This window comes from Plecotus auritus (assembly GCF_963455305.1).
Source record: "Plecotus auritus genome assembly, chromosome: 10".
NCBI classification, from domain to species: Eukaryota; Metazoa; Chordata; class Mammalia; order Chiroptera; family Vespertilionidae; genus Plecotus; species Plecotus auritus.
In genome coordinates this window covers 42725061-42733106 of record NC_137785.1, presented here as the reverse complement: position 1 = coordinate 42733106, position 8046 = coordinate 42725061, and the positions used below count along the sequence as shown (strand labels likewise).

The 8046-nt window shown below is 56.3% G+C and overlaps 1 protein-coding gene across 1 annotated transcript in view; it reads left to right on the top strand.

Annotated features, from left to right (window-relative positions):
* Positions 1-5993: 5993 nt before the first annotated feature.
* Positions 5994-8046, top strand: part of PDPR (pyruvate dehydrogenase phosphatase regulatory subunit) — a 77020-nt gene continuing 74967 nt past the window's right edge. Inside the window, exon 1 of the mRNA XM_080643462.1 lies at positions 5994-6062. The gene's annotated coding sequence lies outside the window, so the exon portion shown is untranslated. The remainder of the gene's footprint in view (positions 6063-8046) is intronic.

Genomic DNA, 8046 nt, shown 5'->3' with positions numbered 1-8046 from the left:
TCTGGCTCCTGGGCTCCTGCTGTGTTCAGTGGTTCTGCATGAAGAACCTTAATTCCAGGGCCCCTGTTCTCTTCGCTGTCCTCTGTCCCTGTGCAGGAAGAGTCACCTGTTATGGCTAGGCTTGGAGCCCCAGCTGAGCCCAGAGAAGCCTCTCAACATCCAGCACCAATCCAGAGTATCATCTTGAGAGGACAACATGAGTTTGGGCTGGGACACTCCTGTGGCCCCAGATGTCTACTGAATGAGTGAGGGTCATGGGACAACCTAAAGCCACAAGGATCCTCAAGCCACAGGAACAGCCAGAGGAGTGGGGTTGGGGGGAGCCCTGCAGATAGGGAGAGCCTAAGGCAAGACTCCAGGGGCCCCCGCACCTTCAGGAGTGGGGAAAGCTGGAAATCCTAAGGGTGTGGAGTGCCCGAGCTGGAAGCTGGTCCCTCTGCTGGTCCAGGTGCTCCAGACTCTCCAGTGGACGGTCCACCTGGGCTTTGATCTGGCTCAGCTCCGCCCTGATGCAGTGCAGCTCCTCAGCCTGGACTGTTGGTAGAGGGCCCAGAGTCGGTGCCTCCCAGGCCCAGGAGGCAGAGGGCAGTGCTGCCAGGGCTCCAGGCCTGCCTCACTGCTGAGGCTGCCCAGCTCCTTCCTAGCCTTGCAGATGAGAGCTGCGCCCCTTCACTCTTTATCAGCCCTGGGGGAGGGTGGCTCTTCCTGGGGGAAGGTGGCTCTTCCTGGGGGCTTTGCGGGGACTGAAGCTGCTCTTGACCCCCATGCCCATGTGGGTCCTCCTGATCTTGAGAGGCACGTGATTGCTGAGTGGAGGGGTCCTCTGGTATTTATACACCCTATGGGCAGGGCAGAGGGAGTCAGGCCAACCAGCCCCACCCATTTGCCCAGAGGACCAAGGAGGCAGGACCCACTCACCTGTAGGGAACATCTTCCCTGTACAGCTTGTCGTCCAGGTCATAGTTGCTGATGTGGCAGAGACGGATGGGGCAGGGGTCACTGTCCTGGGCTGGAGTCCTTGTCCAGACCCCAGTTTGTCTTGGGGAAATAGGTATGAAGTTTTTTCTTAGAATCCCAGGATTCTCCACTGGAGGAGCCCCTAGGGACTTGACCAAGTTCACTTTGAGAGATTGTAGCAAACCAGCTTTCCCATGGCTGGTCTCTAGAAGGGGGACCTTCCAGCTGGCAGGAGGGGGACAATCGCCCGCAGGCTTCTGGCCACCTGAGCCAGGCCCTCCCAACGCGCCTCGGCCTGCCCCGGCACTGCTGACAGTCTGGATCTAGTCTGGCGAGGGATGAAAGGAAAAAGTTCAGTCAGGGCCCACAGCCATGGAGGGGGTGTTCAAGCCTTTGATCCTTGTGTGGGGATCACCAGGATGCCGGGCCCAGCGTGGGCAGGGCGAGCCAGGCAGGATGGGGGTGTGGCCAGGCCACCTTGTCCGTTGCTCCAGATCCTGGGAGAGAGGATGAGCCTGGAAGGTCCCAGGTTCTCACCGCCTGACCACAGCCTCCTCTCAATGTACCATGACCTCCAGGGAACTGGTACCCAGGAGGGGTGGGTAGATGGGTGGAGTGGGACAACAGGGCCCTGGCCTGGGCAAAAAGGCCCAGGGGGACACAGCTGCAGGAGCTTCAGGTGCTGCCTGCACCTGAGGCGGGGATGGGTCATGAATTGAGGGGGAAACGTGGTGAGATACTGAGGGCAGCAGTTTCTGAAACAACTTCCTGGTACTATGCTCCATGACCCAGCGCAGGCCCAGCCCACGAGGGCCAACATTTATGGGGGCCACGTCTATGGAGGACATTGGGGGTGAGATGGGTCTTCCAGCTCATCCCACAGGGTCCCAGGCCTGTGTGTGAGATTTCTGGCCACCCCTGCCCTCTGCTTTCTGGCTTCCGCAGCCTGGGTGGGCGGCCCCGGAACAGTAGGATGCTGATTCCAGTGGTGGGAGGCAGGTCCTTGGAGAAAGGAAAGCACCCAGCTGAGCGAGTGGAGGGCTGTGGGTCGGGGACTGGGTCCTGGATGCGGTGCAGGTCACAGGCAGCCCTCCCCCATGTCCAGGAATGACCCGGCTGGGACAGAACTCAAGGCGGCTGGGACAGAACTCAAGGCGACAAGTCTCAGCAGAGCACAGATTGCTTCTTTTTTTTTTTTTACAGAGAGGAAGGGAGGGGGATAGAGAGTTAGAAACATTGATCAACTACCTCCTGCACACTCCCTATTGGGGATATGCCCACAACCAAGGTACATGCCCTTGACCGGAATCGAACCTGGGACCTTTCAGTCTGTAGGCCAACGCTCTATCCACTGAGCCAAACCGGCTAGGGCCAGAGCACATTTTTTTAGGGAAAATTTCAGGCCCCTCAGGCTGGCCGGGGCTCCCTTCCCAGTGTGGCCCACCACCTGAACCGCACAAAATGTACTCGCTGCAGCATTGATGGCTCAGTGGTAGAATTCTTGCCTATCACACGAGAGGCCTGGATTAGGTGCCAGGCCAATGCGAAGGTTGGTTCTCCCTCTACCCCCACCGTTTTATCGCATTTTCCCTAAAATGACGTTTTAACTGAATGGTAAAGGAATGGTATTTCCCTGACCGCTGAGCCAGGCTTGGGAGCTACCCCAATTGAAACAGGCAGGATGGATTTCAGGGTTAGGGGTTATGCGCATGGCACTGTTACAGCAGCATTTGCTGCAGACGGGTGGTCCCTCACACCTGGGGGGTCTCCCTGCTCTGCCTCCCCCCCCCCCCCCACCACCTTCCCTCAGTCATGGGCCAGGGCTGAAGAGTGTGCCCTGGACTTGACCAGGCAGCGGCCTGGTCATAGGTCCTCAGCCATATCAGTCCCCCTGGTCTGGGCTAATGGTTGCAGTCTGCAAGCCTGGGCTTCCCAAAAGATAAATGAATGCACATTTATTTATGTGCAATGGGCAGAGGTCAAGCCGCCTCCTCAAGTGTCTTCAGGGTCAGAGGCAAGGGCTGGGGTGGGGGAGGGTGGTGGTGGTGGTGGTGGTGGTGACCTCCCCCACAAATCTCTCGCTCCAGGTTGCCAAGCTCCCTTTTGAAGCCCAAAGCACATGGCCCGGACTTGACCAGTTCTCAGGAATAGGTCATCCAGCAGCTTAGTGGCCACCAAACCCCATCCCGAACCTGTGCCTCCTCTGGGCAACATCCCAAGAGGCCAGGGCTATAGCCTGCGCTCACCCCCTGCTGCCCCAAACCCTGGGGAAGCGCTTCCTTCTCCCCACTGGAGTCCCCTGGGGACACATGGGTCTTAAGGAGGTCACCCCTGCCCCAGGCCTTGAATGCAGGGCCCTCTAAATGGAATCTGAGCTCCTACGGGACAGCTGTCATCACTCCCCATTGCTTCCCTATTGCTGCACCTGCACCTGCACCCCTCAGAGGGCCAACCCGACTGGGTCCGAGCCGCTGGGCAAGGGGGCGGTGGTGGAATAGGAAACCTGGAGACAGCAGCTAGGACATTGGGCGGGGAGGTCTCTCAGCCTCCAAAGTGGCCGCATAAAAAAGCACATGAGAGCCCTAACTGGTTTGGCTCAGTGGATAGAGCAGTGGTCGGCAAACTCATTGGTCAACAGAGCGGCAAACCGCGGCTTGCAAGCCACATGTGGCTCGTGAGCTGCAGTTTACCGACCACTGGGATAGAGCATCAGCCTGCGGACTGAAGGGTCCCAGGTTCAATTCCAGTCAAGGGCACATACCTGGGTTGCGGGCTTGATCCCCAGTGGGGGGCGTGCAGGAGGTAGCCAATCACTGATTCTCCCTCATCATTGATGTTTCTATCTCTCCCTCTCTCTTCCTCTCTGAAATAAAACACACACACACACACAAACATGAGAGAACTATGGGAGAGAACCACGGACCTTGCATCACAGATAATTACACAACTGCACCAACAGGCACCGCCCCAAAAACAGGCATAAGAGTCTCACACACGAGGCAGCTAATCAACACACCACATGCAGTTCTGCATCATTGGAGAAACACAAGTTTAAAAAAACTGGGTTACCCATGAGTACACCTCTACTCGTAACCCAAAACAAACACTGAAAAAGCTGTCCACACTGCCCACAGCTGCCCACACAGACTCTCAGGCTGCCTCAGGCAGGGAGAGATTTGGCCTGTTCTCTCTAGGTCAACCTGGAGGTGCAGAGACTCATCAGAGCAGCCCCACCCAGCCCTGCCATCCCACCTCCGGGAACACGAGCTGGGCAGAACCCAAAGGCAGTGGAACCGTTGGGCAGGCCCCAGGGTGTTTACACGGATGCCGTTCCTAAGAGCAACCACCTGCCCGCTGCCTCCGCCTCCCCCCCCTCAAGACAGAAGCACCCAATGGCCCACCAAAGGGCCCGGAGCTCAGCGCAGCCAGCACAGATGCCCAGCCACAGGGGCCAGCGTGTGCACACATACCCTCCTTATGCCTGGGAAAGTGGCACGTTGGCTGGCAGAGGTTGGTGACCTCTGTCCGGAAAATATTTAAAGGTTTCTTGAAGATTTCTTTAAGTTTCCCAAGTTTATGGCCAAGATTTCATCCAGAAAGGTTCTTATTTGTTACTTCTCCAACACCTAAACCTGGAAAAGCCCCCCAGGGCCCCACAGCGAGGCTCCCCTGGGAGGAGGGGCACCCTGGTCTGCGGGCAGGATGCTGGCTGGTGGCTTCAGTGAGAAGGGGCCTGGGAATGAGCCAGGTCAACTCCCTCAGCCCAGACCGCACCTGAGGCCGGGGAGGAAGGACCTCCTCAGGTGCCACAGTGAGTAGGACGCAGCCTAAGCTGGGGTCCTTGTTCCATCCCTTGTTTGGGAACCCAGCGCCCCAAACAAGCCTCCTTCCCCAGCAGGCAGACTCACCAGGACACGGCTGTGTCCCGCTGCCTGTTCTGGCCAGGCCAGATGGGGCTGGGTGCAGGCTCCCGAGCCATATCTGAATCTGAAGAGAGCAAGAGAGTGGGCAGAGCGTGAGAGGAGGGAGGGAGGGGGTGCAGGAGGAAGGACCAAGAGCACGTGGGCTCCCGCTTGCTTCCTGGGCTGGCCCTTCCCTGCCCCTCAGCCCTGAGGTGGGCGGTGCAGTAATGGGTCCTCCTACCCAGGGCTGGGCTCAGGCGCCAGAGGGACCATCTTCATCCTCAGAGAACCATGGTGCTGAGATGAAACCCCGCCCTTGGGTATCAACCCCATCTCTCAGGCCCTGGAGTTTGGGGGTGGTACCGTCAGAAGGCAGGAGGGGGAATGTCTGTGATCCTCGTGTCCTCTGAGGAGACACCCAGCCTTGGTTGGGGTTAATTCTTTGTGTTTTCCCCCTGCCTACCTGCCTGCCCCATTGCCCCACAGCTGCCTCTGGGCTAAGCCCCTGGGCCGGCTGCATCTGAAATGGTGTGAATGCTCCGAGTGAGAACCAAGTGAGCAGCCAGCCTGGGCTGGGGAGTGGACACCCCACTGCCCTCCCTTAGTGGGAAGTTGGGAGTCAGCTGAACCCAATTCAGGGAATGGGGGGCTGAGAAGTCAAGCAATGTAGCCATCTGTGCACCAGGCATGGGAAGGTTGTCTCATTTCTGGGCTCTTTCTGCATTTACTACCCTAGAAATGGAGGACAATGGAGGGGAATCCTGCTTCCTGCTGGGTCCCCACGGCCCACGCAGGGCCTGGCACTAGTAGGCAGGTGCTCAGGTGATGTCTGCTGAATATGTGAATGGAGTTCCATTCAATCAATTCTGAGTTTTGTTTGTGGATTTGGATCAGACCCCAGAGTGTCGCCTGTGACTTTGAGGCCCCTCCTGGAACCCACCCCTTTCTGCCTGAATCTATGGCCATCATCCAGGGCCCCCTTTGGCTGGCAAGACAGTCATGAATGGGAGCCTTCCCCTTGTTCCGTTCTCAAGACTTCCTGCAACACAGTCACCAGGAGCACCCGCTTGCTGTGGTGCGGAGACTGGCAACGATGCCCTGAGGCACTGACCATCTGAGTAGTTGGGAGAAAGCTGGCAATTCGGCGTTTCCACCTGTGGCCCCCATCTTCCTTCCGTGACCAGGATTCATCCGTGCACCACGGTAAACACCTGCACGTCCCTGTTGTCTGCCTTTCTGTCTGTCCTTTTAGCCTATATTCATACTTGTGGGCACTTTCACATTTGCAACGTCCAGAGGGACAGAAAGTCGTATCCATGTCCACCACACAGGGCAGCGGTGCATGGCACTTACAAAAGCCTGCTACGCCCAAGGTCAGAAGGCCCAGCATTAAGATAAGCTTGCCATTCCCTTTGGGCTGTATATCATCACTACCCCCTAAAACTAGAAATACTCAAGAGGCATCAATCATGAGACCAACCTTTGGGTCAAATGGGAAAAACCATTCCTGGCCACCAGGTTGCCAATCAAGGCCGGTTATCACAAGGGGCTGGTGGAGTGTCTGGGAAGTTCACCATCAATGGCAAACCATGTCCAAGTGTATGGTGGCATCTTCCTGGGCAGCAGTCGCCAACTGGTGGTCCGTGAGGTCCGAAAGGTTGGCAACCGCTGTTCCTAGGCATTATGCTACAGACTTTACATCCATCATCTCATGAAATCCTCATAGCAACCTCGCAGGGTAGACGCTAATAGTACCCCTATCTATAGAAAGGCTACTGTGTGCATCCAGGGTCACGTACAGAGCAACTTAGGAGGCCAATGGGATGTCATTCCCTGCCTCGCAACCACTGAAGTGTTCCTAGAAGTCAGAGGACTTAGGTACTCAAAGATACACAGCTACAAGCAGAGCGTGGTTCTGTTGGCGCCTCCAGGCCATGCCGCCATTGCACAGGGCTGCTCGTTACCTGCTCTACCCTGCACAGAGCATGGGGCTGGCCAGGTCAGCATTGTAGGCTAGAGTACTAGCTGCACACCAGGTGGCTTCTTGCAGTAAACATGAATCATTCCTTTGGCCACTCCACATCTGAGTCCCCTCCTGCGTTAGAAGAATCCCCAGCTTTGAGACAGAACCTGCCTCCCATGAAAGAAGCTAAAAATGTCCCTTTATGCCTCCCTTGCCCAGCCTCCCTTGCAGCTAGGGCCTGGGCACATTACTTGGTCATGCCAGTCAGACCTGCATGCCCAACTTTGAATTAAAGCTGCTGATGTAAAGGAGCACCTCTCACCAGTGGCAGCAGCCACACCCCAGCTTTCAAAGGCTTGGACCTCCATCCCTCACTGGTGGGCTGACTGTGGTGTCTGTGCCCAGCAGAGGCAATAGGTCACTTTCAGATCTAACCCTCCGACATTCTGGGTCTTCTGGGAACTAACCAGTATCATCAACAAATTCCTTTTCTGCGTAGAGTCTCCAGAATCTGTTTCTCTTGCTTAAAACTAAGAACCTTGATTGAAACAAATATAAAACTAGGAGTGGATGGAGCAGGAAGCCCTGAGGGAGAGAGGGGTGATGTAAGGCTGGCAGGTGGTCAGACAGGGAAAATCCAGCTCGAATTAAGGGACAGAATGCCAGCAGCCCATGGCCTGCATGGTGAGGCAGTTAATCCTGTGCCCCCAAACAGGGTACCCATCAAAGTCAAGGCTTTGAGGGCCTGGTGCCTCTTGCCATAGAAGAGGATAAAGATAACTCTGAAGTCAAGGGCTGTTGGACAGGGTGTTGTGCTAATGGCACCGCACAGCTTAAAGGACAGATAAAGTTCACCGTCCAAATTCTCAGCTCAAGGCATGGTTAGAAAACCAGGGGATTTTTGCAACTTGCAACTAACTACAAGGCTGAGAGAGCAAACCAGACGTAAAGCTTGATCAGTGGCTATAAAATGACATCATCAGGTGGCTTCACACCCTTGCTAGGTCTCTAATCAGGAAAGAGTGGAGAACAGAGGCCATCCAAATGGGGCTCTGTGGGAAGGTGTGGAGGACTTAGTTACCCGTGCCCTCACGGAGCCCCGCCCCCCTTGCTGGCCAAAGTGACTCCTCTTGGTCATTCTGAATGTCCTGGTGGCAGAAGCTCACTAGCTCTTTGTCAAACCCACATCCCTTCCCTCCTGGGCACACATCTAGCTGGAATTTG